Source organism: Oryctolagus cuniculus, chromosome 16 (assembly GCF_051225735.1).
Source record: "Oryctolagus cuniculus isolate XC-2025 breed Fujian yellow rabbit chromosome 16, ASM5122573v1, whole genome shotgun sequence".
NCBI classification, from domain to species: domain Eukaryota; kingdom Metazoa; phylum Chordata; class Mammalia; order Lagomorpha; family Leporidae; genus Oryctolagus; species Oryctolagus cuniculus.
In genome coordinates, this window is record NC_142882.1 from 51,677,688 (window position 1) to 51,701,855 (window position 24,168).

The 24,168-nt window shown below is 48.1% G+C and overlaps 1 long non-coding RNA gene across 1 annotated transcript; it reads left to right on the forward strand.

Moving 5' to 3' along the window:
• Positions 1-1,211: 1,211 nt before the first annotated feature.
• LOC149121744 (uncharacterized) lies at positions 1,212-23,782 on the forward strand. Its single transcript, XR_016222539.1, has 2 exons — positions 1,212-1,389; positions 23,498-23,782. It is a non-coding gene; the product is annotated as an uncharacterized LOC149121744 (long non-coding RNA).
• Positions 23,783-24,168: the final 386 nt, after the last annotated feature.

Below are 24,168 nucleotides of genomic sequence, written 5' to 3' on the forward strand. Positions count from 1 at the left end.
AGCGTAACGTTTTTGAGATTCATCTATACAATATAGATCAAGAGTTTGTTAATTTTTATTGCTGAGTATTATTTCTATGTTTGATTGCCAGTTTGTTCATCTACTAACTGAGGTTGCTTTTGGCTGTTGTCAGCAAACGCTGCTATGAACACTTGTGAACATGTTTGGTGGGGGCCTATGTTTCCACTTCTTTAGGGTAAACTCGCAGAAGTGGGATAGCTCGTATGCTTTTTGAAAAAGATTATTTATTTCAAAGGCAGATTGACAGAGAAGGAGAGACAGAGATATCTTCCATCATCTGCTTCACTCCCCCAATAGCTGCAATAGCCCGGTCTGGGCCAAGCTGAAGCCAGGAGCCAGGAACTCCATCTGGGTTTCCGAAGTGGGTAACCAGGGCCCAAGTACTCGGACCATCTTCTGCTGCCTCCCAGGTGCATTCGCAGGGAGCCGATCAGAATGCAGCAGCTGGGACTTGATCCAAGGCGTCCAGAAAGTACACTCCTGCTCCTGGGCGGTGGGCTAACCTGCTGCACCACAACACTTGTGTGCACCCAACACCTAAGTGGCCAGTCGGTAAAAAGTTAAAAGTTGGGGCCAGTGCCAGCATCCCATATGGAGTCCCAGATGCTCCACTTCTGATCCAGCTCCCTGCTAATGTGCCTGGGAAAGCAGCGGAAGATGGCCCAAGTGCTTGGGTCCCAGCAGCCACGTGGGAGACCTGGAGGCAGCTCCAGGCTCCTGGCTTCAGCCTTTGCGACCATTTGGGGAGCGAACCAGCAGATGGAAGACCTCTCTGTCTTAGAAAGTTATTCACTGTTTATCTGAAAATCACATTTAGCTGAACATTCTGCATTTTACCCAGTAACCTTGTTTTAATTTCTCCAACAAAATCCCTGAATCTGATCACACCTGGCCCCGTCCTATTTCCTTCATAATGCTGGCTTGTGATCGTAATTTTGAGCAACACAGAAAAGTACATCGTTGCAAGTGAGCGCTCCTGGGGTGGACGCCTCATCCTGCGACCGCGCTAAACACCAGTACGTGAAACAGAGCCCAACAGAGTCGAAGCAGAAGTGGAAGCTCTCTTCACGCCATTTTCTCCTTTTCCGTTTTATACCTCACTCCCCAGAGACACTCGCCAAGTCTGACGGGGAGGGGGCCCTTGCCCCTCCGCACGCACGCGCGGCCCCGGCCCGCCTGTGGCCGCCCTGCGACCACGCCCACCCCATCTCGGCCCCGCAGGAGAGCCGCAGGAACTACAACCCCCAGCATTCCTTTCGCCGCAACGCTCCGTGTTCGAATTATCCAATGAGAGAAGCTCGCTCAACAGCCGCAAGGGAGAAGAGCCGGGGTGACCGCGTTCCTCGGGGAGCCACTGACTGCAGACAGGTGGGAGACGTGAGGGCCCCGACAGCTGAAGGGAGCCCCCAGCTTAGGTCCTTCCGGCCGGGGCCAGCGGCTCCGGGGAACGCGAGCAGCTCTGGGGCGCTGCCGGGCGGCCGGGGTGCGGCGTCCTGGCAGTGTTCCCAGGCCCGCACGCGGGGCGCCGCCCTCGCCCCTGCCCCGCGCTCCCGCAGTTCTTTCTCCATCAGGCGCGTGACTGCTGAGTTGTGCTTTTTGCGCGTTTAAGGAACTCCGAGGCCACCACCGGCGTGTCACGTTGCTGGGTTCCTGTGGCCGCGGTGGGGACCCCACTTCCCCTGCTCTGTCTCCAGCCCAGCAGATGGGTCGTCCGCAGCCGCCTCTGAAACTTATCAAGCTTTCTTAGGTTTCTTAAGATCAGCCATCAGGGGGCCGTGTCCGATTTCAACTTGAGGGTCAGTTTTTTTTTTGTTTTTTTTTGTTTTTTTTTTTTAAGGTTGATTTATTTAAGGCAGAGTTACTGAGAGAAAGATGTTCCATCCACTGGTCGCTCCCCACATGGCCATCTTCCACTGCCTTCCCAGGCGCGTTTAGCAGGGAGCTGGATGGGAAGTGGAGCAGCCGGGGCTCCTGGCCTAACACCCCGCGCCCCAGTGCTGGCCCCAAACCTTCCAGTATCTGTAGGAGCCCTGTTTGCCGTCTGCTCTCTCCGTCACCGGGGTGGGGGGCATCTGACTCCCGTGTGGCGGTTCGCTAGAGCCTGGACATCTCCAGGTGTGCCTGTTAATGTTGCCATTGGGCTGCTGTGACCCTAGCCAGAGAGGGCACCTGCCACAGCCCTTCAGCTCCCGTACCCCCTCCCCCCGGGGACGAAGCCCAGCCGCAGCCCCACGTCTGGCCTCCCTTCTCCTGCCACATGCTCCTCCTCCAGCCGTGAATTGGGGCGCCCGGGGTCTGGTGAACTCCTCATCCCCTGCGTGTGAAGCCCTAGAGCTTAGCTTTCCCAGCGCCCCGCTTCCAGTTCGTGCTCCGCCATACTTCCTCCGCACTTTGTTGCTGATAAGACAGACTTGTTCTCGACCTTGCAGAACATTTACGTTTCCAGTTTTTTCCCCTCTTGCTTTCTTCTCCCGTTATGCCGTCCCCAGATGCCACCAGCCCCCTTTCCACCTGCTAGACAGATTTACTCCCTCCGCCTCTCCCTTCACCCCAGGCTTGCTGTAAAAGCTCCCTTTCTGGTGAGCGTCCTCTCTTCTTTCCATCAGGATACTCAGATCTACAGGGATACCTAGGGAGACTAGTAGCCCATGTTGGAATCCAGATTTCATGTGGCCACAACATTTGCTGATGTTTTCTAAACAAGACTTTCCTGTACTGGTAAACCCAATGAGCAAGTGCTGTTCATAAGGCAATTGTCAGCTTTAACACTGTGCTATCCACATTTATATATATATATATATTAAAGATTTATTTATTTGAAAGTTAGAGTTACACAGAGAGAGGAGGAGAGGCAGAGGTAGAGAGAGGTCTTTTCTCTGCTGGTTCACTCCCCTGTGGCCACAACAGCCAGAGCTGTGGTGATCCGGAGCCAGGGGCCAGGAGCCTGGAGCTTCTTCTGGGTCTCCCACGTGGGCGCAGGGGCCCAAGGACTTGGGTCATCTTCTACTGCTTTCCCAGGCCATAGCAAAGAGCTGGATTGGAAGTGGAGCAGCCAGACTCGAAAGTGAGTTCTATATATAGGATGCCGGCACTGCAGGCAGCAGCTTTACCTGCTACACCACATCGCCAGTCCCTGTATATTTGTTTCAAAGGCTTAGGTTTTTTGTTTTTTGTTTTTTTTTTGTTTTTTTTTGTTTTTTGTGGAAAAGACTTTTTAAAATTTTTTTTAATTTAATAAATGTAAATTTACGAAATGCAACTTTTGCATTGTTGTGGCTTTTTCCTCCATAACCTCCCTCCCTCCTGCAGCCATCCCATCTCCCACTCCCTCTCCCATCCCACTCTTCATCAAGATTAATTTTCAATTACCTTTATATACAGAAGATCAACTTAGTATACACTAAGCAAAGATTTCAACAGACTGCACCCACACAACCGCACAAGATACAGAGTACTGTTTGACTAGTAGTTTTTCCGTTAATTCTCATAGTAAAACACATTAAGGACTGAGATCCTGCGTGGAGAGCAGGTGCACAGTGACTCCTGTTGTTGATTTAACAATAGACACTCTTATTTATGACGTCAGTAATCACCTGAGGCTCTTGCCATGAGCTGTTGAGGATTGAAGCCCCTTGAGTTCACCAGCTCTGAACTTATTTAGTCAAGGCCATATCACAGTGGAGGTTCCTTCCTCCCTTCAGAGGAAGGTGCCTCCTTCTTTGATGGCCCGTTCTTTCTGCTGGGATCTTGTTCACCTAGATCTTTCATTCAGGTCGTTTTTGCCACAGTGTCTTGGCTTTCCATGTAAAAGGCTTAGTTTTATTTGAAGCAACCTAGAAGCATAGGAATAGTTTAAAAGCTGTAGACTCTAACTTGTGATTATTTTGTTTTTCAAAACTTTTTTTTTCCCCTAGATCTACCTACATTAGCTATTCTTTGGAAGTGGCACATTATCTCAGCATAGTTACCCATTTATACATTTAAATGTAGGAGTGAGGAGATCAGTGTGAAAATTGCTAAGTGAATTGCTTGAAACAGGAGAAAAACCAGCTGGTCTGCTTGCGTGAATTAAGGTGGAATCAGTAGACCGGTGTGAGCTGAGGTGCTCACTGGTCTTGGTCAGGTGCATTTAAGGTATTCAGTGATGTCTCAGTCTGTGATGAAGTGTGTATATCCGAGTCCCACTGCAGCCAACAGCTTGACACGGGATCAGATCTCTCCTTCACTGTGTCCCACAGTGTGGTCTTACTTCTGGAGATATGTGAGATGACTTTGGGCAAATGTAAACAAATTTTCTTATTTTGATAAGTAAATATTTTATGGTAGATTAAAAAAAATTAGAAAACCTTCTTCCCTCTCCCTTCCCCTCCTCGTCTTCCTCTCCTTTTTCCTCTCCATCTCCCCCTTCCTCCCTCTCCCCCTGTGTCTCTTCAGAAAACATCAGGGACCGTTCTCGGAGTTCGGTAACGAGGCCTGCTCCTCATCCACCCCTTCCTCCTGTGGCGCTCCAAAGAGCCAGTCACAGGCATAGCCAGTTAACTTCATGGCCGGCTTCCTGTGCTCGAGTTAGGGCAGCCAACTGGACTAATTGTGCTGCAGTTGGGTATCAGGAAAAGACACTGGGCATTTATGTGTGCAGAGGCCATGAGTTGACCTGGATCGTCTGCTTCTGAGAAAGAGGAAGAAGGGTGTCGTGATCTCCTGCCCAGAGCCCCGAGCAGCTGATTTGATGTCACAGGGCCTGCCAGGTTGGCGACGTTTCAACACCAGGCTCGAGCCCCTGCGCAGCAGGTCCCATGACTCCACGGGACCGCCCCAGTCACTCTCCTGCCAGAATTCTGTTGTGACTGGTACTGTGTGAGGAGCTCCTGAAATATCTTCTTGTTTTATAGGGACTTTATAGGAAGAAGGTGCTTAACCTTGCAGGTTTGATTGATTTTAGTGAGTGCCATTTATTGATTTAATTTTTTCCTTGAAAGGTATGAGATGATTTTTAAAAATGGGTATGATAAGATAAAATTTTAGACCAGTGGATAAAGAATAGGGGCAAAAGGATAAATGGAGCTGAAAATGAGGGCTGTAACCAAATGTATGCTGTGTGGCAGAGTTGGCCCTCAGTGTTTTAACAGCAAGATAGTGAAGACAACAAAGAATTACGTGACTGTCTCCCTAACATTTTTTTTTTAAGATTTATTTATTTATTTGAAAGGCAGAATTAGAGAGAGAGAGAGAGGTCTTCCATCCACTGGTTCACTCCCCAGATGGCCACAACAGCTGGAGCTGCGCCAGTCTGAAGCCAGGAGCTTCTTCTGGGTCTCCCACGCAGGTGCAGGGGCCCAAGGACTTGGGCCATCTTCCACTGCTTTCCCAGGCCATAGCAGAGAGCTGGATCAGAAGTGGAGCAGCTGGGACTCAAACTGGTGCCCATATGGGATGCCGGCAGTGCAGGAGGCAGCTTTACCTGCTACGTCACAGTGCTGACCCCTACATTTTTTCTAAAAACAAAACCCAACCCACTTGAGAAGGCAGCTAATTCCACCTGCTAAGGTCAGAGAGAAAGCTTCTGTCATATGTGTAATACCTTCAACACCGTCCTCAGCAATGACCCTGGAATGTACAACAGTGGCTTCCTGGAGCTGTTGCCTATGGTAGCCTCCAGCGAGGGTTCTGGGCCACGGTGAACACAGGGGATCAAGATGGTGCCCTTTGGGAACACATCTTAGCAGGTGGGTTTTGGAGGGTGTGGTGGACAGAGAATGTACCAGTCCCAGCTGCTGTGCTGTGGATTGTAATGCACCCTGCCAGAGGCAGGATCAGGGCTGGCTCCATCATTTGTAGGGCCCAGTATAAAATGAAAATGCAAGATCCCCTTTTCAGAATGCAAGAATTGCAAGATGGTAGCAGCAGAGCCTTCCATAAGTCTTGGGTTCTTTCTAAGGCTGAGGGCCTGTGGGACTGCTCACATCACCCATCTGTGGTAGGATACCTACTCCTTAGGCAGAACAGTTAATCCTCATGACAAACCAAAAACCTGGGTGAGGACAGAGCTGAAAGTAAAGGCCAGCTCTGCCCGCACACGCTGCTGACCCCCAGAGTGGAAATACAGGTAATTCCCCAAGGCCTGCAGAAGACAGGAACTCCAAACCACAGCTCAGGTGTGGAAGAAATAGGGCTTTATTTTTCATAGCAGGTTAATTTTTGAATCCATGCCTCACACTTCAAGGCCAACAGTGGCCAGCCTGTGGCACAGTGGGTTAAACCACTGTTTGTCATGCTGGCATCCTGTATCAGAGTTCCAGTTCTAGTCCCAGCCACTCTGCTTCTAATCTGGCTCCTTGCTAGTGCCCCTGGGAAGGTTGCAGATGATGACACAAGTGCTTGGCCCCTGCCATCCATGTGGGAGACCAGGATGGAGTTTCTGGCTCCTGGCTCCTGGCTCCTGGCTCCTGGCTCCTGGCTCCTGGCTTTGGCCTGCCCCAGACCTGGCTGTTGCAGTCATTTGGGGAGTGAGCCAGCAGATAGGAGAATCTCTCTCTGTTTCTCCCTCTCTTGCTCTGTGGTGTTCTGCCTTTCAAATAAATAAACAAACATCTTTTGTGTTTTTAAAAAGACTGATGTACTGAAATGAATAAATAAATTACCACCTTGGAGAACAATCTTAAAGTCCAGTCCTGCCTGCCATTTTTTGGAAATAAAGCTTTATTTTTTGAGTTCTTCAGGTGATCTCTACAGGAAGTATTGGGGGCAGGGGACATGGCGTGTTGCCCCACATGGTCTGGAGTGTGCTAATTGTCCATGAAAGGGAGAAGAGGAAGGTAGGCTGTTGAGTGGCAGGAGGGCACTAGTGGGATGCTGTCCTGTACCCTGGTGGACCACCAGGGACAAGCGAGACCTGAGGCCCTTGGTATCAGGCCCAAAGCTCAGAACATTTATAAGATATTTAGGGCACCAAAGAAGAATTTGACTTGCATATTTGTTATATACATGTATTTTTAAAATCTGTTCATTTATTTTCATTTTATTTGAAAGGCAGACTGACAGAGAAATCTTCCATTTGCTGGTTCATTCCCCACATGCCTGCAACAGCCAAGGCTAAAGCAGGCTGAAGCCGGGAGCCCAGAACCCAATTCAGGTATTCCACGTAGGTGGCAGGGATACAACTACTTGAGCCATCATCTGCTCGGGGTATGCATTAGCAGGAAGCTGAATTGGAAGCGGAGAAGCTGGTACTCAAATCAGGTGCTCTGATATGGAATCTCCAGTGGTATCTTTTTTTTTTTTTTTTTAAGATTTATTTTTATTTATTTGAAAGTCAGAGTTACACAGAGAGAGGCGAGGCAGAGAGAGACAGAGGTCTTCCATCCGCTGGTTCACTCCCCAGTTGGCTGCAACGGCCAGAGCTGTGCTGATTGGAAGCCAGGAGCCAGGAACTTCCTCTGGTCTCCCACGCTGGTGTAGGGGCCTAAGGACTTGGGCCATCCTCTTGTGCTATCCCAGGCCACAGCAGAGAGTTGGACTGGAAGTGGAACAGCCGGGACAAGAACTGGTGCCCATATGGAATACCGGTGCTTCAGGCTAGGGTGTTAACCCACTGTGCCACAGTGCCGGCCCCTCCAATGGTATCTTAACTGCTGTGCCAAACAGCTACCCTATTAAATGCATATTTATTGAACACATACTAGGTCAAGCACTGCTCTTGGAATCTGGGATAAAACCAACAGCAAGGGGGCTGATGCTGCAGCACAACTGGTAAAAGCCACCTCCTGCAGCGCCGGCATTGAATATGGTTCAAGTCCTGGCTGCTCTACTTCCAATTCAGCTCCCTGCTAATGGCATGGGAAATCAGAAGAAGATGGCCCAAGTACTCAGGCTCCTGAACCTAATAGCAGACCCAAAGAAAGCTCCTGGCTCCTGGTTTCAGATCAGCCCAGCTCCAGCAGTTGCAGCCATTTGGGGAATGAACCAGCAGATGGAAGATCTCTAACTCTGCCTTTCAGATATGTAAGTAAATCTTTAAAAAAAAAAAAAAACAGCAAAACAAATGAAATTCCTATTCTGTGGAGCTTACATTTTGCTTGTGAAAGAATTTCTTTTTTTTTTTTTAAGATTTTTAAAATTTATTTGAGAGGTAGTTACAGAGAGGGAAGGCGGAGAAAGGTCTTCCATCTGCTGGTTCACTCCCCATATGGCCACAACATCCAGAGCTGGGCCGATCTGAAGCCAGGAGCCAGGAGCTTCCTCTGGATCTCCCACACTCCCACACAGGTGCAGGGACTCAAGCATTTGGGTTGTCTTTCACTGCTTTTCCAGGCCATAGCAAAAAGCTGGATCAGAAGAGGAACAGCCAGGACACAAACTGGCATCCATATGGGATGCCAGCGTTACAGGCGGGATGCTTGGCTTACTGTGTTACAGTGCAGGCCCTGAAACAATTTTTTTAAGCAAGTAAATTATAGGGACTGGCGCTGTGGCGTAGCGGGTAAAGCTGCCACCTCCAGTGACAGCATCCCATATGGGCACTGATTCGAGTCCCGGCTGCTCCACTTCCGATCCAGCTCTCTGCTATGGCCTGGGAAAGCAGTAGAAGATGGCCCAAGTCCTTGAGCCCCTGCACCCACATGGGAGACCTGGAAGAAGCTGCTGGTTCCTGGCTTCAGATGGGTGCAGCTCTGGGCTGTTGAGGCCAATTGGGGAGTGAACCAGCGGATGGAAGACCTCTCTCTCTCTCTCTCTCTGCCTCTCCTCTCTCTCTGTGTAACTCCGACTTTCAAATAAATAAATAAATCTTAAAAATAAATAAATAAGTACATTAAAAACTGGAAAATCTTAAGTACTATATAAAAATTTTAAAATGAAAGGGAATAACTTATACTGGAGATGGGAACATTTCTATTATAAATATAGTGATTTAGAAAGGTGACCTTAGGGCAAAATATTAAAGACTTGAGGGCCTGCACTGTGGCGTAGAAAATTAAGCCTCTGTCTGCAGCACCAGCATCCTGTATGGGCACTGGTTTGAGTCCCAGCCACTCCACTTCCCATCCAAATCCCTGCTAACGCGCCTAGGACAGCAGCAGAAGATGGCCAAGGAGCTCGGGCTCCTGCCACCCATGTGGAAGCTCCTGGCTCCTGGCCTAGCCCCAGCTGTTGTGGCCATTTGGGGAATGAACCAGCAGATTTAAGATCTCTCTGTTTCTCTCTCTCTCTCTCTCTCTAGCTCTAGCTCTAGCTCTAGCTCTAACTCTGCCTTTCAAATAAATAAAATTTTTAAAAAAGAGGAGTTGAGGGAGTGAGGCAAGCCAGTGCATGGGTGAGCAGCTGGTGCCCAGGCACTGTGGTCAGATGGTTGCTGGTAGCTTTCAGGCACAGGGGCTCTGAGCAACATGAACTTGGGGAGGGGAGAGGGGTTTGCTGTCTGGAAGGCAGCAGGAGCTAGGTCTTTGATTTTTTTTTTTTTTTTTTGTATGGGTTTTTTTTTTTCTTTTTTTTTGGACAGGCAGAGTTAGACAGTGAGAGAGACAGAGAGAAAGGTCTTCCTTTTCTGTTGGTTCACCCCCCAAATGGCCGCTACGGCTGGCGTGTTGCGGCCAGCGTGCTGTGCCGATCCAAAGCCAGGAGCCAGGTGCTTCCTCCTGGTCTCCCATGTGGGTGCAGGGCCCAAGCACTTGGGCCATCCTCCACTGCCCCCCACCCCCGGCCACAACAGCGAGCTGGACTGGAAGAGGAGCAACTGAGACAGAATCCAGCGCCCCGACCGGGATTAGAACTCGGGGTGCCGGCGCCGCAGGCGGAGGATTAGCCTAATGAGCCGCGGCGCCGGCCAGGTCTTTGATTTTTATCCTGAGTTAAAGAGAAAATCTTCAGAAGAGAGCTATGATCTTATTTAGGTATTTTTTGTTTTGCTATGGTTATTTTAGTTTTAACAGGGTTGTGCTGGCTGCCCTGTTTTGATTAGGATGGTAGGAAGCCAGTTCCTAAAAGGTGATGATATGACGCAGCTAAGAGCTGGTGGTGGCCTGAACTCCTGAGTTAGCAGTGGTGGTGCAGACCATTGGTCATAGACATTGGATTTTTTTTTTTTTTTTTGAAAGAGTAAAAGAGAGAGAGAGCTCCTCCATCTACTGGTTCACTCCTCAGATGGCTGCTACGACCAAGTTAGGGTCAGGCAAAAGCCAAGGACTCTCAGTCTTCTACATGGGTGACTGTGGCCCAAGCGCTTGGGCCATCATCTGCTGCCTTTCTAGGAGCATTAGCAGGAAGCTGGACAGGAAGCAAAGTTGCCGGGACTAGAAACGAAGCAACAGGGACTTGAACGAGCTCCTTGTTATAGGATGCTAGTATCACAGGCAGTGGCTTCACCTGCTACACCACAATACCAGCCCCTGGATATATTTACTTTTAAGATTAACTGATTGAGGGGATAGCAGGTAAAGCCTCAGCATGCAGTGCTGGCATCCCATATGGGTGCCAGTTCAGCTCCTGACTGCTCCACTTCCAATCCAGCTCTCTGCTAATGTACTTGGGCAGAAGGAGATGGTCCAAGTCTTTGGGCCCCTGCATCCACATGGGAGACCCTGAGGAAGCTCCTGGTTCTTGGCTTTGGATTGGCCCAGCTCCAGCCATTATGGCCATTTTAGTGGGGAGTGAAGAAGTGAATGGAAGATACCTCTCTCTCTCTCTCTCTCTTTCTACTTCTGCTGCTCTGTAACTCTGCCTTTCAGATAAATAAATAAATCTCTTGTTTAAAAAAACTAAAAAGATTGATTGATTTAAAAGGTAAAATGGAGACCGGCACTGTGGCATAGAAGGTGGAGCCGCCGCCTGCAGTACCAGCATCCCATGTGGGCACTGGTTCAAATCCCTAGCTGTTCTACTTTCAATCCAGCTCTCTGCTGTGGTCTGGGAAAGTGGTAGAGGATAGCCTAAGTCCTTGGGGCCCTGCACCCATATGGGAGATATGGAGGAAGCTCCTGGCTCCTGGTTTCAGATAGTCCAAGCTCTGGCCATTTCGGGAGTGAACCAGCAGATGGAAGTCCGCTTTCTGTCTCTGCCTCTCTGTAACTCTGCCTTCCAAATAAATAAATCTTAGAAGAAGAAGGAGAAGGAGAAGGTAGAATGACAAAGAAGTTGAGAGGGAGAGGAAGATCTTCTATCTACTGGTTCATTCCTCAAATGCCAGCAAGAGTCAGGGCTGAGCCAGGACTGGGCCAGGCCAAGACCTGAACCTAAAAAGTGGCAGGAGTCCGAGGACTTGGGTCACCATCTGCTGCATCCCAGGGGTATTAACAGGAAGCTTGATCAAAAGTGTCACAGTGGGGCTGCTGCTGTGGCACAGCAGGTTAAAGCCCCAGCCTGCAGTCCTTAGGCCCCTGCACCCACGTGGGAGACCTGGAAGAAGCTCCTGCCTCCTGACTTCAGATTGGCTCAGCTCCAGCCATTGTGGCCACTAGGGAAATGAACCAGAGGATGGAAGACCTCTCTCACTGTCTCTCTCTTTTTCAAGATTTATTTGCTTACTTATTTGAAAGGCAGAGTTACAGAAAGAGAGAGAGAAGAGTATCTTCCATCCTCTGGTTCATTTCCCAAATGGCCACAATGGCTGGAGCTGAGCCAATCTGAAGCCAGGAGCCAGAAGCTTCCTCCAGGTCTCCTACATGGGTGCAGGGGCCCAAGGACTTGGGGCCATCTTCTATTGCTTTTCCAGGCCATAGCAGAGAACTGGACCGGAAGTGGAGCAGCCAGGACTCGAACCGGCGTCCATGTGGATGCTGGTGCCGCAGGTGGTGGCTTTATCCACTATGCCACAGTGCTGGCCCCTGTAACTCTTTCAAATAAATAAAATAAATCTTTTTTTTTTTTTTTTTTTTTTTTTTAAGTGAAGCAGTAAGTAGGGACTCAAACCAGGCACACTTGCTGTGTCACAATACTTGCCCCTGGATATATTTTTTTTTCTTGTAAGATTTACTTATTTGTAAGGCAGAGTGTCAGAGAAATCTCCCATCCCTGGTTCACTCCCCAAATGCCCACAATAGCCAGAGTTGGGTCAGTAGGAGCCAGGAGCCAGAAGTTTCTTCCGGGTCTCCCACATGGGTAGCAGGGGCCCAAGCACTTGGGCCATCCTCTGCTGCTTCTCCAGGCATATAAGCAGGGAGCTGTGTCAGAAGTAGAGCAGCTGGGACTTGAACCAGTGCCCATATGGGATGCTGACACTGCAGGCAGTGGCTTTACCTCCTATGCCACAGTGGCAATTTTACCTGCTACACCACAGCACCAGTCCCCAGGTATATTTTTAAATAGTACTACTTAGAGTTCATTTACACTACAATCCTCTGTTGTAAAAGGTACCATTCTGTAATTGAAAATGAAACGTGATGAAGGGTGGGATGGGAGAGGGAGTGGGTGAGGGGAGGGCCACGGGAGGGAGGGAGGTGGGGGGGGTGGAGGAAGCCACAACAATACAAAAGATGCATTTTATATTCTACTTAAAACTATTGGTTGAACTCTGTAATTAATACACAATTACTCTTAGGTGTTTAATTAATGCTATAACTGGTACTCAAATAGTATTTTACACTTTGTGTTTCTGTGTGGGAGCAAAATGTGGAAATCTTTACTTAACATATGCTAAATTGATCTTCTGTATATAAAGATAATTGAAAATTAATCGTGATGTGAAGGGGAAGGAGAGAGGGAGGGGAAGAGGGGAGCGTTGTGGGTGGGAGGGAAGTTACGGGGGGGAGGAAGCTATTGTAATCCATAAGTTGTACTTTGGAAATTTATGCACATTAAATAAAAAAAAAAAAAAAAAAGGTACCATTCTGGCCGGAGCCGCGGCTCAATAGGCTAATCCTCTGCCTGCAACACCGGCACACCGGGTTCTAGTCCCAGTTGGGGCGCCAGATTCTGTCCCAGTCCCTCCTCTTCCTGTCCAGCTCTCTGCTATGGCCCGGGGGTGGGGGAACAGTAGAGGATGGTCCAAGTCCTTGGGCCCTGCACCTGCATGGGAGACTAGGAGAAGCACCTGGCTCCTGGCTTCGGATCAGGGCAGTGCACCGGCTGCAGTGGCCATTAGGGGTGAACCAACGGAAAAGGAAGACCTTCCTCTCTGTCTCTCTCTCTCACTGTCCATTCTGCCTGTCAAAAAAAAAAAAAAAAAAAAAAAAAAAAAAAAAAGGTACCATTCTGTGATTTCTGTTACACTCAAAAAGTTGTACAACCATCATCACTGTCAATTTTAGAATATTCCTGTTACCTCCATACCCATTAACAATTTGCCTCCAACTCCCCCACCTCGAGGTAGTCACTAGTCAATTTTCTGTCAGTATGGGTTTGTCTATTCTGAATATTTCATATAAATGGAATCATACAATATTTGGCCATTTGTGTCTTTTCTTTTACGTGGAATAATGTTTTTAAGGTTCATCCACATTATAGTGTATATCAGTTGGGATGTATTTTGAAGGTAAATGTGGATTTTTAGAGACAGAAGAGAAGGAAAATTGGAGTTCGGTCTTGAACACTTTCTGTTTGAGATACCTGTTATACACCTAAGTAAAATAGTGGTAGGTCATCCATATGGGAAAAAGCAGGCATCAAACATTACCTTACACTATACACAGAAGTCAGGGTTAAATGGGCCAAAGCCCTGCACATAACTAAATATAAAAGCTAAAATCACTGTGAAAATTCTTTGATGAAATTCTTTGTGGATTAAGCATGCAGTGTATTAGTCCTTGCAATATGCAGAATAGGGGCCCTAGTGCAGCTTTGCACTAGTGAGTGAGTGAAAAGAAGGAAGACTGGATATCCTGTCATCAGGAAATTGAAGGAAAGGGAGAAAGCACCATAGGGAATTACATATAGGAAATAAAAACACCTAAGGCTGTAAGTAACTGAAACGAATACAACGGTTTATTGAAAACATAATTACAAGGCTTGGTTAGGTAGTTCGGGTACTTCTGTACACTCCCTGATCTGAGGGGACAAAATCCACGTAGGTTGGGCTCTTGTAGTTGTTAGTGTCCTGCATCTCTGGATTCTACCTCTTAGAAATTTCTTCCCTGAGTCTCTAGGTCATCTCCATTGGCACTGAAATGGTTGCATACTGGGTGATGAGAAGATTGCCTATCTGTGAAAGCAGTCACATTTCCAGGAACAGTTCTTAATAAGCAACATGCGTGGTGGTTTTTTTGAGTCCAAATTCACCCAAATGAGGACTGGGATGGAAATGTTCTTTGGTATCGGAATTTTGGTTCAAATAGGTCCCTGATGATAGATGTCTCATGACATCCAGGCAGGACCGGGTATGGTTCCTCAGTGATTAAAGAGACCTGTTCTAAGAGCTGTTGATACACTTTGGTTGTTGGTGGTCACTCTGTCAGCATTGTTGTAAACCTGAGGGCTGGTGGCTGTTGTTACACTCTCATCAAGTAATAAGTAACTCAGAAACAAGAGTAAGGGTGTGTCCCTTAGTACAATCTTATCATCATTGAAAAATCATGGTGATGTCCTAGGAACAAAATTAGTTCCGTCTTGATGGGTGACTATTATATCTGGTCCTGGTTTTGAGGTATAATTATAGTTATTCAGAAGAATCGATTGTTGCTGCTGACAGTTTGGTTGAAATTTGTTCTTAGGCAGTGTTCTGAGCCTGTGTTTTATATACAGCTCTGCTCAGGCTGTTTTGGTATGTTTTGCCAATTGGAAACTTTGAAGATGGGTGTTCCTGAATTGACAGCTTCCACAAGTATTGATCAACCTGCAGATTAGCCAGTTTGTTGAAAAGCTCACTGGGTACAAATCTTGAATAGAGGGCCACTTCTTCAAATTGGAAGGCAAATTCAGAGTTGTTGCTGGGCTTCAGCATCTTGCCAGGAAAGTACACCAGGGAGTAAAGGGTGCTTCTATCTATAGGACTGTCGGTGTTGTCATCGTCACTGCAAGAGTGTAAAGGCCTCTGGAGGAACACCGGCAGGCAGCCCCCTGTTGCACTGCCCAGAAGGTAGGGGACCTGATACTCAGAATCAGCAAAGACGTGGACCATGGGCGTGAGGTTGTTGGCAAGTCATGACTTCTTTGACTTGTATATTAAAGACTCTGACTTTGAGAGTCTTGGGACAGACTCCCCAGTGGTTGTTGATGAGTCTTTGCCAGTCTCGGAGGCTGCAGTGGCAGTGGAACCTGTTCAAGTATTCCCAGGAGGTGCTGCACCTGAAGTGGGCACTGACATTTCTGGCTGTTCTGATACTGGAGATTTGTTGGTAGAGGTAATTGTTGTAGCTGGACAGGACCCAGGTTCGGGTGGACATGGTGTTCCCCATCCATTTGGAACCTCAGTGCCCATCTGAGTACCATGGTACCTTGGTTATTATCACCCATTGGTACACCTCCTCCTGCAGACATTGTAGTAGAGCCCAAATTTAAGGTGCATCTGAGGAGGCTACGTGTGAGGAGGATACTGCTCTAGCATTGACAGTGTTTAACTTCTTTTTTCGAAAAGTATTTTAAGACTTTCAGGACCAGAACCATGAGCCTGTTCTAGAGTCTTCTCTTCAGGCAGAGGTCTCTTTTTACCCAGGGCCATGTTGCTTTCCTCAACCAGACCGAAGGATTCCACTATCCACTTTTTTGGCCTGGGAAACAGCCTTGCTGAGATCACCTCTAGAAGAGGTGTCTTTGAGTACCTCTTGGAACTAGGTGTCCATGTGGTTGTACTTGAGGTACGGATTATCTCGTTGTACCCTGAGAGCAGCAAGAACAGTGGTCTCTACCTGACTGACAGGCTTTTCCTTGTCTGGACCATTGACAGGGCCTACATATTTACATCCGGGTAACATCAAGACTATAGCAGAGTCTTGATGCTGTTGATTGGCTTTGAATTTTGGGGTACCCGACTCAAGACCAAGCCACTCTTCAAAGTCATAAGGGAGTTTATCCTCCGCCAAGTCTGAAATGAAATCAGCAGCAAACATAAACTAGGTTTAAATAATCATCTTGTTTTTGAACACAGTCAACTAAATCAAAATGGAGAATTTACAAGCACTACAATCAAATAATAAATATAATAATAAACATAATTTGACGTACTCTTTTTGATCAGATTCGTTTTAGTCAGAACTTTCATTTTTGGTCTGAAATTGTTTCAGAAAGAAAACCCTCAAAACAACCCAATTTTCCATGAATAAAGCACATGTTAAGAGCCGTATTCACACATTCACAGCCTTTCCATGGATATTTCACCGTACCCAACCGCAAGTGCTCAGAACATGGGGATACATACCTTCCAGAGGCAGAAGGAACGTGGGGCTCGAACGCAAGAGCGGGCTTTTCCGCCGGCCTTCTATTCTTTCCATCACCGGAAGGGGCGGGCCTTCCCTCTGACTCGGTCTTCCCGACGAAGAACTCAAGAGTCACGTCAGTCATGGGATCGGAAACCCAACGGAAAAAGCTTTTGGCTTCTCGTTTAGGCAAACGTTCGCCAAAGCCAGGCGTCAAACGTCGGGTACGTTCAAACGTGGACCTCTGGTCCTGGAGCCGTTGCTGGTGTTGGGAGTTTGTCGGCTTCCCATCGGCCACCGCGCCCATGCCCATGTCGGCGTTGCCAGTGATGACGGCAACGGCGACGGCGGGAGTCGGTTCCACCTGAGCGGAGGATTTGCATATTTGGTCTGCACGGACCTTGCCGCCCCTGGGAGTGGCCTTGACGGCGTCCACCACCGTGGCCGTCCTCTTTTCCTCCTCCCACCAGATGGTCATCTGCTCGACGCAGCCCCTGAAGGGAAAGATCTCATTTGTCCATTTGGCGCAACCATAGCAGGGAGCAGCACGGGCAGTAGCCTCCGCGATACTGCTCCTTCGCGTGGTCACAGGTCCAAACAACCAGGTGGTGTTTCGTCTGCCGTATTGGCAAGGACACCATGCCGCCCACACGCTGCCGGCACAGGCCCGATGGCAGCCGCTCATCTGTAGGATTTGGTGGGTCCGGCCGTTGGCAGTGTCTGGCAGAGCCAGCACCCCCACCAGGCAGTCCAGAACCATTATGGTCAGGCCCATGACCTTGGTGAAGTTGTCCAGGGCCGACCTGATTTGGCTCCTGGCGTTCTTGGTCGAGCTGAAGCTGAGGTAAGACTTGCTGTTCTCCTGCATCCATGGTTTTCCTGACGTGGTGCCGTTTTCCACGTGCCAGTTCACCACAGCCATATATTTCTGACTGATTTTGGTTCTGGTCACAGGACCGGAGTCCTCGGAGAAACTATCTGGTGAGAATTTAGACGGCACGTCCGTCGGGCGATCCTCTACAGGACACTCGCGTTCCACCAGAGGCAGAGCCGCCCTTATATACTCTTCCATGTTAGTCCACGCCCACTGCCAATTCTGGTTGGCTCTTTCCCAGAGGGTAGGCAGGAATATAGGCCTGATCTCGAATCTGATTGGCTCCTTCTAGATTTGAATTTTTGATGATGGCCATCCAATAGAATCCTGGGCTCGACATTCTGAGACGGAAATTCTGAATTTGTTTAGAATTTGAGGCACATGGCATGCTATAGAGCCTTGCTCTTCATACCTACGGTTCTGATAAAAGCGTGGAGATGGTTCAAATTGTGTAAAATTGTTTAGGTTGGATTTCGTTAACTTTCTGCATTCCTTCAGAAATTCCCTGTGAACTTCTCGGTAATGGTCAGCCGAGGTTGCTCGATTTGACTTAAATCCATGTCGCTGTCCTCAGAGTCCATTCTTCGTGGCCATCCAGTCCACGAAAGTGTCTGGAATCCCAGGAAGATGTTCAGTCCGCGTCGCTGGGAATGCGAACGTTCGCATCGTAGGCGCCGGCCATGGCCACGCCTTCTTCCCACAGAGCAAGTGGTTCCTCTCTCACTCACCGCGTCTTTTATGCGCCTTTTAGTTCCCTGACAATGATGTCACAGGTTTTTTGGAGCAAATTCACTTTCACTCAGACTTTGTCCTTTTCTTTCTTTACTGATGGAGTGTCCAGTCTAACTTCTCGACTCATCCCATATTGGAGTGCCTGGGTCCAAGTCCTAGATCCACTTCCAGTTCCAGCCTGCTGCTAATGCACACCCTGGAGGCTGCAGTGGCGACTCAAGTAGCTGGATCCCTGCCACCCATGAGGGAGACTTGGATTCAGTTCTGGGCTCCCAGCTTCAGCCTGGTCCAGCCCTGGGAGTTGTGGGCATTGGGGAGTGAACCAGCTGGTGGCATCTCACTCTCTCGTGCTCACTCTCTTTCCTCCACCTCTTAAATAAAATAAAAGTTTTTTAAAGGCTCCTTAAGTGCACCATTGAGCTAGCAAGAAAGTGAAGAAAAACCTTAAAAGCCCAACACAAGGACAGCCAGAAATCTAGATATGCATATGAGTGCTGAAGATGCTGGCTGCACTGGATACATCTACCTATCAGGGGACCTCACCAAATTCAAGTGTCCCATAGCTTCAGTTGTAACAAGTAAGTCCCAGCACCTTTGTCCAAAGCCTAGTCCAGTGCAAAGTGAAAATTCAGATCGAAGTTTCCTCCATAAAGCTAGGACCACTGCAAACAAGCATCTGCAGTAGAAAGGTAAACAGAAAATAAAATTCAAGTGCTACTCCCTTCCCTTCTCCCCTCTGTCCCCACAGAAACATACAGTTGCCATTTCCTTCCTTGACTCAGGCTGCTAAATATACAGCAAAAGTTTCCTGTGAAGAAGCCGGTATTTAGCTTGGATGGTTAAGACACTGTTGGCCCATAGGGAGTACCTATCTTCAGTTCCCAGCTCTGACTGCTGACTCCAGCTTCCTGCCAATGATGCCCCTGGGAGGCAGTGATGATGGACCAAGTAACTGGGTTCCTGCCAACCATGTAGGAGACTTGGATTGTGTTCCTGGCTCCCAGCTTTGGCCCTAACCACATTGTGCTCATTTGGGGAGTGAACAAGCAGATAGAAGAACTTGAGATTTCTCTCTCTCTCTCTCTCTCTCAAATACATAACTGAGCTCTTAAGTTTCTTATCAGAATTCATGTTAAAAGCAGACTTCAGATGGATGTAAAGCTAGAATTTATATTAATTGTGGTGCCTGAATATTTCCAAGTTAAAAATTTGTAGCAAAGTGGTTCCAGCAAGCTAGCAAATAAAAACAAAATTATCACCACCTGTCACCAAAGGAACTTCTTGAGAATAAATTTTTTTAAATTTATTTATTTACTTGAAACTCAGAGTTACACAGAGAGAGAAGGAGAGGTAGAGAGAGAGAGGTCTTCCGTCTGCTGGTTCACTCCCCACTTGGCCACAATGGCCGGAGCTGTGCCGATCTGAAGCCAGGAGTCAGGAACTTCCTCCAGGTCTCCCACATGGGTGCAGGGGCCAAGGACTTGGGCCATCTTCTATTGCTTTCCCAGGCCATAGCAGAGAGCTGGATCAGAAGAAGAGCTGCCAGGACTCAAAACCGGTGCCCATATAGGATGCCAACACTGCAGGCTGGGGCTTTAACCTGCTGCACCATACTGCCAGCCCCAAGAATGAATTTATGATACAAAATGATAATTGATAAGAGATATGATATGGGGGCTGGCGCCATGGCTCACTTGGCTAATCCTCCGCCTGTAGCGCCGGCATCCCATATGGGTGCCGGGTTCTAGTCCCAGTTGCTCCTCTTCCAGTCCAGCTCTCTGCTGTGGCCCGGGAGGGCAGTGGAGGATGGCCCAAGTGCTTGGGCCCTGCACCCGCATGGGAGACCAGGAGGAAGCCCCTGGCTCTTGGCTTCGGATCGGCGCAGCTCCGGCCGTAGTGGCCATTTGGGGAATGAACCAACGGAAGGAAGACCTTTCTCTCTGTCTCTCTCTCTCACTATCTATATCTCTACCTGTCAAATAAATTTAAAAAATAAATAAATAAAAAATAAAAACACCATTATCTCATATCAGAGTGCCTTGGATTTAAAAAAAAAAAAGAGAGAGATCTGATATGGTAGGCAAAGAATATAGTAACAAAATAGGGAAATCTAAGGAAATGACCAAATAACCAAAAAACATATAGAGACAAAAAATTTTATTTATTTATTTGAAATATTTATCCTCTGGTTCATTCCCCAAATTGCTGCAGTGGTTAGTGCTGGGCCGATCTGAAGCCAGGAGCTAGGAGCTTTCTCAGGGTCTCCCCCACAAGTGCAGGGTCCCAGACACTTGGGCCATCTTCCACTGCTTTCCAAGACCATAAGCAGAGAGCTGGATCAGAAAAGAAGCAGCCGGGACACATTCTGGCTGGCATCTGTATGGGATGCCGACACTGCAGGCAGAGGCTTAACCTATGCCACAGTGCTGGCCCCCACAAACAAGTTTTTTTTTTCATTTTTTGCCCCAAAGAAACCTTTTATTTAAGGAATACAGACTTCATGCATTTCTTTTTCTTTCTTTCTTTCTTTCTTTCTTTCTTTCTTTCTTTCTTTCTTTCTTTCTTTCTTTCTTTCTTTCTTTCTTTCTTTCTTTGACAGGCAGAGTGGACAGTGAGAGAGAGAGAGAGACAGAGAGAAAGGTCTTCCTTTTGCCATTGGTTCACCCTCCAATGTCCGCTGCGGCCGGCGCACCACGCTGATCCGAAGCCAGGAGCCAGGTGCTTCTCCTGGTCTCCCATGGGGTGCAGGGCCCAAGCACTTGGGCCATCCTCCACTGCACCCCCGGGCCACAGCAGAGAGCTGGACTGGAAGAGGGGCAACCGGGACAGAATCCAGTGCCCCGACTGGGACTAGAACCCGGGGTGCCGGCACCGTACTGTGGAGGATTAGCCTATTGAGCCGTGGCGCCGGCCATCATGCATTTCATAATTACAACTTCAGGAATATGGTGATTCTTCCCACCATACCTGCCCTCCCACCTCTCATCCTCCCTCTCCCATTCCCAGTCCCATTCTCCACTAAGATCCATACAAAAAAGATTTTTAAAGAAAGAATAAGACAAGGAGAAGGTGGTGGAGAAAAAAGGAAAAAGAAGAGAAAGAAAGAAAGAAAGAAAGAAAGAAAGAAAGAAAGAAAGAAAGAAAGAAAGAAAGAAAGAAAGAAAGAAAGAAAGAAAGAAAGAAAGAAAGAAAGAAAGAAAGAAAGAAAGAAAGAGAGAGAAAGGAAGAGGGAGGGAAGGAAGGAAGGAAGGAAGGAAGGAAGGAAGGAAGGAAGGAAGGAAGGAAGGAAGGAAGGAAGGAAGGAAGGAAATCTTTGTGACTAGATAGTAGGCAATAATTTCCTAGATAGAACAACAGCATCAAAAAAATGCATTGCATTTTTGTAATGAATAAATTGATAAACTGGACTTTATCATTTAAAACTTTCGTTCTTCCAAATACTCCATTAAGAAAACAAAAAAGGGGGCCCATACTGATGGGCACTGGCTCAAGTCCCAGCTGACCCAGCTCTCTGCTAACGGCCTGGGAGAGCAGTAGATGGCAATTCAAGTCCTTGGGCCCCTGCACCCACATGGGAGAGCTGAAAGAAGCTCCTGGCTGCTGGCTTCAGATTAGCTCAGCTCTGGCTGTTGTGGCCATTTGGGGAGTGAACCAGCGGGTAGAAGACACACTCTCTCCCCCCCCTCCCCCTTCCCCTCCCTCTGTAACTTTCAAATAAATAAAATAAATCTTAAAAAAAAAAAAAAAGGCAAACCACAAACATTAGAAAAATATAACACATTTAGGCTGGCGCCGTGGCTCACTAGGCTAATCCTCCGCCTGTGGCGCCAACACACCAGGTTCTAGTCCCGGTTGGGGCGCTGGATTCTGTCCCCGTTGTTCCTCTTCCTGTCCAGCTCTCTGCTGTGGCCAGGGAGTGCAGTGGAGGATGGCCCAAGTGCTTGGGCCCTGCACCCCATAGGAGACCAGGAGAAGCACCTGGCTCCTGGCTTCGGATCAGCGCGGTGCACAGGCCGCGGCGGCCATTGGGAGGTGAGCCAATGGAAAAAGGAAGACCTTTCTCTCTGTCTTTGTCTCTCACTGTCCACTCTGCCTGTCAAAAAAACAAAATTAAAAAAAATATAACACATTTAAAATTAAAAACTTACAACTCAACAATAACATAAATAAACCAGTTTTTCAATATTTGAACAGACATTCATAAAAAGACTTGTTAAAATGACCAGAGGTGGGTGTTTGCTACATCCCATATCAGAGTACCCAGGTTTGAGTCCTAGCTCGGTTCTCCATCCTACCTTCCTGCTAATGCTCACCCTGGTAGACAGCATGTGATGATCTGAGTCCCTGCCACCCACATGAGAGACTTGGATTTAGTTCTGGGCTCTCAACTTCTGCCTGGTCCAGCCTGGCTGCTACAGGCATTTGGGAAGTGAACCACTGGATGGGAAAGGTGTCTGCCTTTCAAACAAATAAAATAATTAAAAAAAAATTTTTTTTTTTGACAGGCAGAGTGGACAGTGAGAGAGAGAGACAGAGAGAAAGGTCTTCCTTTTGCCATTGGTTCACCTTCCAATGGCTGCCACGGCCGGCGCGCTGCAGCCGGTGCATCGCGCTGATCCGAAGGCAGGAGCCAGGTGCTTCTCCTGGTCTCCCGTGCGGGTGCAGGACCCAAGCACTTGGGCCATCCTCCACTGCACTCCCAGGCCACAGCAGAGAGCTGGCCTGGAAGAGGGGCGACCGGGACAGAATCCGGCGCCCCGACTGGGACTAGAACCCAGTGTGCCGGCACCGCAGGTGGAGGATTAGCCTATTGAGCCACGGCGCCAGCCACAAACAAATAAAATAATTTTTAAAATTAATTGATTAAAGTGAACAATAAGCATATGAAAATGTCAGTATTATTTGTCATCAGGGAAATGTAGCTAAAAACCATGATGTGATACCATTATCAACCATTGTAATGGCTAAAATTGTAAAACTTGGCAATTCTAAGTGCTGATGAGGAAGCTGAATAATGGGAAAGCAAATGTTATTTCCCCTTTGTAAGAAAACAATTTGGGGCCGACGCCGTGGCTCAATAGGTTAATTCTCCACCTGCGGCGCCGGCATACCGGGTTCTAGTTCCGGTCGGGGTGCCGGATTCTGTCCCAGTTGCCCCTCGTCCAGTCCAGCTCTCTGCTGTGGCCCGGGAGGGCAGTGGAGGATGGCCCAAGTGCTTGGGCCCTGCACCCACATGGGAGACCAGGAGAAGCACCTGGCTCCTGCCATCAGATCAGTGCCGTGCACCAGCCGCAGCGCGCCGGCCGTGGCGGCCATTGGAGGGTGAGCCAACGGCAAAGGAAGACCTTTCTCTCTGTCTCTCTCTCACTGTCCACTCTGCCTGTCGAAAAAAGAAAACAATTTGGTGATTTCTTTAAAAAATTCAACATACCGCATTCTACTCCTAGGTGTTTACCCGAGAGAAATGAAAGTACATGAGGGGGACTCCAAAACATTCATGGAGAATGTGTATTAGGGAAAAACTGTGTGTGTGGATATAAACATTTTTTGCACCAAAATAAACTCATGCTAACTTGTTTTCACACCTGATCAGGATCTAGTTTGAAGCACCATGAAGGATAAGACATCGGTTTGAAAGAGCCCCTGGAAGAGCTACATGAATTCTGTCCAGATCGAAGCAAGAGGGGGCTGATTTTGTGTGCAGTGGGTTTAGCCACTGCCTGTGACACTGGCATTCCACATCAGAGTGCCAGGTCCAGGGCGACCTGTTCACCTGTTGCAGCCATCGGAGAGTGAGCCAGTGAAGGAAGATTCAATCTCTCTCTCTCTCTCTCTCTTTCTGTCTCCTTTCAAATAAATAAAATAAATCTTTTTTAAACACATAAAAGAACTTATAATGTCACTTGGTTGCAAAAATGGTGAAATACTTGATGTTTTATGAAAAGCTTATGGAGACAATATCTCAAAGAAATCAGCAGTTTACAAAGGAATACCTGGTGGTTAAGACACTACCCACATCCCATATCAGAATAGCTGGGTTCAAGTCCCAGCTCCACTCCTCACTTCAGCTTATGCTAATGTGTACCCAAGGAAGCAGCAGGCAATGCTCAAGTGGGTGGGTCCCTGCCACCCATGTAAGAGACCCAGATTGAGTTCTTGACCCCTGGCCCCTGGCTTCAGCCAGGCCCAGCCCTAACTGTTGCAGGCCTTTGGACTGTGAACCAGTGGGCATCCCAGATAGGGCTCCTGGCTCCTGGCTTCTGG